This window comes from Triturus cristatus, chromosome 8 (assembly GCF_964204655.1).
Source record: "Triturus cristatus chromosome 8, aTriCri1.1, whole genome shotgun sequence".
NCBI lineage: Eukaryota > Metazoa > Chordata > Amphibia > Caudata > Salamandridae > Triturus > Triturus cristatus.
Window position 1 is genome coordinate 355,273,213 of NC_140591.1, and position 8,319 is coordinate 355,281,531.

At 43.4% G+C, this 8,319-nt stretch overlaps 1 protein-coding gene across 6 annotated transcripts in view; it reads right to left on the minus strand.

The window, feature by feature from the left end:
* LOC146802120 (uncharacterized) overlaps positions 1 to 6,957 on the minus strand; it is a 465,690-nt gene extending 458,733 nt beyond the window's left edge. For all 6 annotated transcript variants that reach the window (XR_014967698.1, XR_014967699.1, XM_085621680.1 and 3 more), the window contains exon 1: positions 6,816 to 6,957. The gene's annotated coding sequence lies outside the window, so the exon portion shown is untranslated. The remainder of the gene's footprint in view (positions 1 to 6,815) is intronic.
* Positions 6,958 to 8,319: the final 1,362 nt, after the last annotated feature.

Genomic DNA, 8,319 nt, shown 5'->3' on the forward strand with positions numbered 1-8,319 from the left:
ATCCGTCGAGGGAACAGCGGAGGACGCTCCTTTTCACAATTGCCAGCCAAAGCTCGGAACGACCTTCCCCTGCCCAATAGGGGCGGTTAATCACTCCAGAAATTAAGGAAAGAACTTAAGACCTGGCTCTTCAAATTAACAGATCATCACCTACCACAAAAGACCTAGGAGAATTAGGGGGGAAAAAAGAGCCAGGTTTTCAGGGATTTTTCAAACAAAAGAATCAAAATTGGCTATATGGGTTGGCAGAGAATTCCAGAGACTAGCTGCAGCACTGGAGCAAGATTGGCCGCCCATCTAGCTTTTCAAAATTTAGGGATACAGAGTTTCCTACCACAGAAGTATCTGAGTGACCTTCCAAGGATATACCAGTTAAACAGGGCCGAGAAATATTTAGACCCTTTAAGATGGAGGGCTTGAAAGACTGAGCTGTTAGCGTTATCAAAGTTGCGCTTCCTAACAGGGAGCCAATGCAATGCCTTGCTACCCTCCCTGACCAGCGCACACTTGGAAATATAAAGAATAATATGTGCAGCCGCATTTTGAATCACTTGCAGCTTATTCAATGAAGAGGCCTTGAAATGCAAATAAAGGGTATTGCAGTAGTCTAGTCTAGACGAAACTAAAGCAATGACCATCACATGGCGCAGTTCAACAGGAATAAAAAGAAAGATCTTCCTACGGGTCTTAATATAAAAACAGGTGCTAGTGGTCCGATTGACCTGCAGCTCAAAATTCAAAAGCCACCAGCTACCAGACAAGATTACACTTGTTCCCCGAACACAAACACCTCAGTTTTCCCCATGTTCAGTAGGAGAACATTTTTCTTCAGCCAGATGTTTATTCTGGTCATGCAGAGATTAAATCTGCTGGCCACTAGGGGCAGGTCGTCGGAGACAGATACAATGATCTGCGTGTAGTCAGCATAATAAAGTGCTTGAAAGCCGCAAGAACGTATGGAGTTCGGCGAGCGGGCGACATACAGGTTAAAAAGAGTGGGGCTTAGCTAGTACCTTGAGGGACCCAGCAAGAAAGACAAAAAGCCTCAGCTTTGAAGCCATCACAACTGACCACTTGCACCCAGTTAATGAGAAAGAAATGGAGGAGATTAAGGGCTTCCCCCTAACAACTGTCTGATGGAGACGCTGTACCAGGCTATGCGGTGGCTTTAGTTAGTACCCTGTATACCCCAGCCTCCGCCAATATAGCAACAGTCTCAAATTAGCCTTCGTACACACTGTTGTCATCCCCAAGTACAAAAACAACTGGAGCAGTGATGTACTCTGGTGAAGACAAAATTGTGTTCTCAAGTGTAGTCAGATTGCTTAACTGGGACGCGTCAACAGTTCAGCGCCATATAGTGTACCACCCAAGGCTTTAACATTATAAATATATCAAGCCAGAGTCACTAATCTGGATATTGTTGATTTTAAAACACTTAATATGCCAGGTGTGTTCTGCTGGAGTTTATCAACTCTTGCTAATGTCCAAAACCAGGACATACTTTCCATCAATTTAATACCCAGATAGTCAAAATTACTAACCCTTTCAAGACTTTCACTCCCATCTTCCCCCTATTTGATTTGTACAGATTGAAAGTAATGTATTTCGTTTTCCATGGGTTCAACTCCAATCCGCGTTCCGTACAGAAACCCACAAAATGATCAATTACAATTTGCAAGCCTCTAGCAATTTTATAAACTGACAATCTGTCATCCCCAAAGAGTAGTGCTGGATCTCTACTGCCTGCCAAAATTGGGGAATCATTTTCACAACCATGCAGGTGTGCAATTACATTGTTTAAGCACAAAGAAAATAGCGTTGAGGCTAGGACACATCCCTATCTCACTTATTTTTCGACTGGGACGCATTGTGTCAGTTCACTATGACTGACCCAGCATATCTGTGCATAATTCTGGTTATGCAGGCAGGTTAGTATTGACAGAATACTGCTAGGGACAACCATACTCTCTAGGGCAGTCCAAAGTTTATCCCTTGGAACTAGATCAAAAGCAGATTTTATGTACACAGAAGCACCATACAGCTGGCCCTTATTTAGAACTACAGTTTTTCAATACAGGATACAAAATCTGAAGACTTGGTCTATTATACTAATATGTTCAGTAAAACAGGCTTGCAGAGTTAGGAGGATATTTCCATCATCCAGCCATTAATGTAATCAGTAACCGTCTGCAGAATACTTTCTGCAAGCTATTAATCAAGATGATTTGTCTATAATTGGATGTGATGCCTCAGTCCCTTTCTTATATAGTGGAACAATTTCCACAACAGACCCGGTGTGTGGTGTGGGTGCGCCCCATGGTGTTTGCTAGTTGGTTATATAGATTGTCCTATAATTAGGGGCTCTTAAATATACGTCTCCTGTTATCCCGTTAGAGCCTGGTTCTTTCTCTGGAGTTATGCTTCTCATTGCTCGTAGTGTGTCTCAGGGTTCTATCACAAGCCAAACCTCACACTGAGTCACTATTCCCAAACCCTGGGATACCGGTCATCGGTCCCATGGTGTATTTACATAATGCAGCAAAGTGGTTAAACAGGTTTCCGGTTGGATATAATTATCAATTCTGTTCTATAAATTACAACTCCCGTTAGCTACTATGAACCAGAACGCTTTACTATCATATCACTACTCTTAGCCCCTATGAGTAGGTCCTCCCAGTTTCTCTCGTTTCACTCTCTCTGGGCCGCTGTTAATGACAGGCAGTAAATCCATCATAGTTTCTAAATAGTCACCGAGTTGGTAGAAATCTATAAAGTTGTTGCCAGGAATAGCTAATTACCCATCATAAAGCTTAAACTCTGGGATATGGTGTAGTTTGCTAAGGTTTCCTCTTGGAGTGAATTACAATCATCACAATCTAAATCTTTAGATAATCAAGTCTCAATGCCAGTGCGAAAGACACACCTCACAGAAAAGAGCCATTAAGTACTTTTTTGGACCACCTCCCATAGTTACACGAAAGACCCATTTAAACAAGCACTGGCAAAACCACCAGGTCTTGCTTATTCAAGAACTATTGGCTTTGCCAATGTATTTTAGCCATGTTGTACACCAGTGTGGCTGCTGCTCAGCATGGCTAAAACTAAGTGGCGTAGAGGAGGGTTGCGTGGAGTGTCATAGAGTAAAATAACAAAGAGTAGAGTGTTTTGGAGTGGCAGAAAAGGTTGTATACTATAGAGGCATAGAGTTGAGTTGCATGGAGTGGCATAAAGTAGAATGGACTGGTGTAGAGTGCACTAGTGTAGAGCGCTGCTGAGTACAGTGACGGAGTGCAGTAGCATGGAGTGCATTGGCATTGAATTCAGCTGAATACAATGCAGTGTCGTAGAATTCAGTGGTGTAGATTAGAGTGGCAAAACAAACAAGATGGACGGAATGTTGCACATTGGCAAAACATTCACCCCCAGTCACAGATCTGGGTTTAATCCATCGTTATTTAGCTCACAACGCCACCCCAGTTCAGACATGGCCACATGCAAATCAGTCTGGACCCTGTGCCTCATGGGCACAGTCCAGCCGAACTGCCAAGCCATGTCTTCCCTGGACCGGAATCAAGCATCCTAGGGCCGGTTTCGGGGTTTCACCCCTCTTCAGCCAGGATAGCTTGACTCCAGTGGCTGGGGTGAATGTTTTGCCAATGTGCAACATTCGGTCCATCATCTTGTGTGTTTTGTAGATTAGAGTGGTGCATAGAGTGCAGTGGCACATAAAAGCATAGAGTGCAGTGGCAAAGAGTGCAGTGGCAAAGAGTGCAGTGGCAAAGACTGCAGTGGCAAAGACTGCAGTGGCAAAGACTGCAGTGGCAAAGACTGCAGTGGCAAAGGCTGCAGTGGCAAAGACTGCAGTGGCAAAGACTGCAGTGGCAAAGACTGCAGTGGCATAGAGTGGTGTGGAGTTGAATGATGCAGAGGGCAGTGGCGCAGAGTAGAGTCTCGTGGCATAGAGTACAGTGGCCCAGAGTAGAGTGGCTTAAAAAGTAGCATAGAGTGCAGCGTAGAGTGGCGTGGAGTGGAGTGGCATAGAGTTAAGTGATGCAGAGGGCAGCGCGCAGAGTAGGGTCGCGTGGCTTAGAGTGCAGAATAGCGTGGTGTAGAGTAGCACACTGTGGTGTAGAGTGTAGTGGCATAGAGTGCAGTGGTGTAGAGAGGAGTAGTGCAGAGTAGAGTGGTGTAGAGTACAGTGATGCAAAGTAGAGTGCACTGGCGGAGAGTGCATTGGTTAAGAGTAGAGCGGTGTAGAGTACAGTGGCAAGGTGGAGTGGTGCAGAGTGCTGTGGCGTAGAGTAGATTGTTTCAGAGTGGAGTGGTGCAGGGTACAGTGAAGTTGGTTAGAGTGGCATAGAGTGTGATGGCATAGAGTGAAGTGGTGTAGAGGCATAGAGTACAAAGTATATTATAGTGGCGTACAGCAGATTGGAGTAGAGAGGAGGGGCATAGAGTTGAGTGTTACGGAGAAAGTGCATTGGCATATAGTATATTGGGGTAGATCACAATGGTGTTGAGTAAATGTTGCAGAGTGCCATAGATTACAGTGGCATAGAGTGGAGTTGTGCAGAGTAGATTGGTGTAGACTGGAGTGGTGAAGAGTGCAGTGGTTTAGAGTAGAGTGGTAAAGAGTGCAGTGGTGTACAATAGAGTGGCAAAGAGTGCATTTGCATAGATAAGTACAGGGTAGAGTAGAGAGGCGTAGCGTGAAGTGGCATAGCGTGCAGTGGTGTAAAATGGAGTGGTGCAGATAAGAGTGCAGTGGTGTAGAGTAGAGTGGAATGGCATAGAGCGGAGTATACATGGTATAGTATTTTCAATTGAAATTACCTTTACATTTGCACAGACATACAGTTTTTTTTAAAAAAAACTATACTGTGCACATACGAAAATATGTGGAAATTACATCACTTAGTATAATGATTTGTTTTGATCATATTAAATTATTTGTTTCCAAAACACTTCAGAAATACCAATAAATGCGCTTCATTTGTGTTCCTAATTCTGATATATTCTGAAATACTTACACAGTTCATTTAAATGTGTGCTAGAAAAAAATCTTTCTTACCCTCAGTATCCAGCAAGATTGTCACATAAATCCTCTCACTTTGAAGCCAGAGAAAGAAACGTAAACAAGCGCATTCAGAAGACCGTTCCCGACATTTGACCTCGGTCTTTGAATGCACAGCAAATGTAACAAAATAAGAACAAGATTTGAAGCTTTGTTTACAGAAAGGGAGTTTGAGGAAGAATACAGTAAACAGGCTTTAGGCAACGGGAGGGACGAACTGAAGAACCTGGAGAGCCTAAAGCTAATAGAGGCAGCAAATAGAAAGCCAAAAAATCTGAGTAACAAACAACAAATCCAATGGTAAGCAATGGGCGGAATGCATTCCTAGGTCAACTTTCTGAAAGTCCCCAAGATGTCTTTAGCAAACCAGGCAGCTGTGCTGTCTGTCAGACTGCGACCTAAAAACGGTAATTAAAAAAAACTGGAATACAGTTTGTGCGGAGGACATTTGAATATTTTCTAGACCCGTAATCAAAGAAAACTGCCTTTGTCGTGGCTTTATCTTTAATGCAATTAACAAATGAACTAATGTGTTTATATCAAATATGTAACATTTTACTTTTGCTTATGATTTTAACACTGTAAATTAGCTTTATTTAATGTTGATATTCATCTTTGCTTGGACGAGAAGTCTGATAAAATGTATTAAAGAGAGATCCATTGCCTGCACAAACAGGAGGAATCGCAGTTTATATTTATAATAAGTTTTAAGCTAATTTTTAGCACTTCTAACCTGGGCAAAGGACGAGCAGCGTTTTTGCTTGACAGACGCTCATCAGATGAATGATGTTTACATGGCAACGAAAGATGGCAGCTATAATGGATCAACTCTCTAGTTGACATTTTATTTAGGGTGACCAGTATTTCCCGGATAGTCACGGTTTTTTAGAGGACTGTCCAGGTGTTTCGACGCTTTCCTTAATTTTTAGGACAAAGGTAAAGTCAGCCTGCAAGGGAGACTGAAAGGTATATTAAATTAAGTGATTTCTCGGTTTCATTCAGACTGCGCAGGGGAAGTCGCCTACATGGTCCCGCACGCAAAAATCGGCACAGGCCAAACATGAAAATAAGGCTAAAATGCTCTAGCTCCTACTTTTATTGTCTGGCCCGTCCCGAGTTTACCTTCTCAAAATCTGGTTACTTTAATCTTCTTGGACAGAAGTGATTCTTTGACAGGTTGGTAGATCAAAAGTTTATACAGAAGAAGACTGACATATTGGGTAAACAGACGTACATATTCAACAAATCAGCCCAAATATCTTGAGCATCAAGACTAACCTTAGAAAACGGGCACACCTCCTAAGATTTAACTACAGCAGTTTTACTAGCGGATGATACATTTCATAACTTCAGGGAGGTACTGGGTTGCACATGGTGTTTGTCCCCAAATTGTAATAAGGTACCGAGGATTGGAGGACACATCTACCAGCTCTCTTGGAAGAAATGTCTTTGTATACGTTTATTACACTGGTACACATCCCTCAGTTCCTGGAGAGATGGAACCCGCCTCCTTTATGACCGTTTAATGATGGAGCTGTGATGCAGGAATGAAAGGGGGAGGGGTGGCAGGACGATAGGGTCACTCGCTGTCAGAAGACAGTGGGGGAAGTAGGCACCCACCATCGGAGATCAGACTTCAATCTCTTGTTTACATCCTGCAACCAAGGGACGGTTTAGTCGCACCACCTGTCTTGAAGAAACATGTTATTAGCATTCAATAAACGAAATAATCACCCACCTCCGCGTTTGGGTCTCTGCCGACCCCGTCCACGCGGGTGCCGCACCTTTTCACGCACTCTGATGGGGGTCCGAACTCTTGGGCCAGGTCCTATTCGCTCCAATTCCAAGATGGTCGTCAGAGGCCGCTGCAGGGATGCGTCACGGGCTCAACGACAGCGTCCGGTCACACACGCAATTAGGAACTACAAATCCCAACAGTTCCCGTTACAAAGCAGGTGGCACACTAGATTTTCCATGTGAGAGCGCGCTAGTAAGGGTTTAATTCAGTTTGTGTACACCTAACATGGCTGCCTACCGGAAGTGTTCCTGTAATTGCTGCGCTCATTAGTTTTCATTCGATACCACCCCAGGGGCAAACGTGAGCACGCAACCTACGGACGCTCTAAACGGACTTTCCCCAAATCTACGACTGGAATTAACGCTTGCAATTGTTATTTTATTTTCTCGCGTCTTTGCACAATGACGGTATTTTGAAATGTCGCGGTACCAACTCATTACAATTTACGGGCAACAACACGAAGCTTCAGACAGAAGAGTGTAGTAAATGTATTGCCTCCTGTAAGGCGACTTTTGTGAGCCACCATATACAAGATGATTTGGCTATTCATCAGGCAGTGCTGGAATTGGAAAAAAGATGTTCAGGGAACACATGTGGGACCTGTTTTATTGTAGTATTTAATGCACGAGAATACAAGCTCTTACTTAACAAGACACGTGTGCTTTCCTACGTTTTGGCAGTGACATCATAATATGTCCCAGTTGGGTTGCAAATTCAGGACGGAGGTTTTTTTTTTTTGCATATTTATATAGCGCGAACTCGACCCGAAGGTATTGGCGCGCTTTACACAGCACAGTATTTACATTACACATTCAGGCACGGGGAGATTTAGTGATTTGCCCAGAATCACAGGATGTGGACGCGACCTCGAGGCTCAAACTTTAGGACAAAAATTCAAGTCAGAAGGTCACAATTCAGGACAAAACTTCGGAACAAAAGGTAAGTTTTACAGACACATCAGAGGAAGTTGCGCGATAGTATAAAAGTAAGTAAGTAGACGACCACTTAAGTATATTAGTTTTATATTAGGTTGAGACAATCCTGCACTTCACGGTTTTTTGGTATGCGTGCAGCTGCAGTATTTTTTGTGGTATTTCATATGATAATAATCTATTTATGGTTACTGCACTGGGTTGTCCAGTCTGATATTTTGTTTACAACTCATGGTCCCGAGCAGGCATGTTTGGTGAGCGAAGTGGTCAGGAAGATCTGCTTGGATAGACTTTGTTCATATCTGAGTGCCATTGTGAGATGTAAAGCGGCACGCATAGGTGAACTAAAGGGAGCATTGCTGTGATGAACCCACTATAGGGAACGCATTATGGGTGTTTTAGCAAGTGGAACTTAAAATATGGAATCTGACTTCCTTATCGGGGCTTCGCAGGGAGTTGCACAAACTGACGGAAGTCACAAAGGTGTTTTTCTCTGCAGCTTTCTTAAAGAA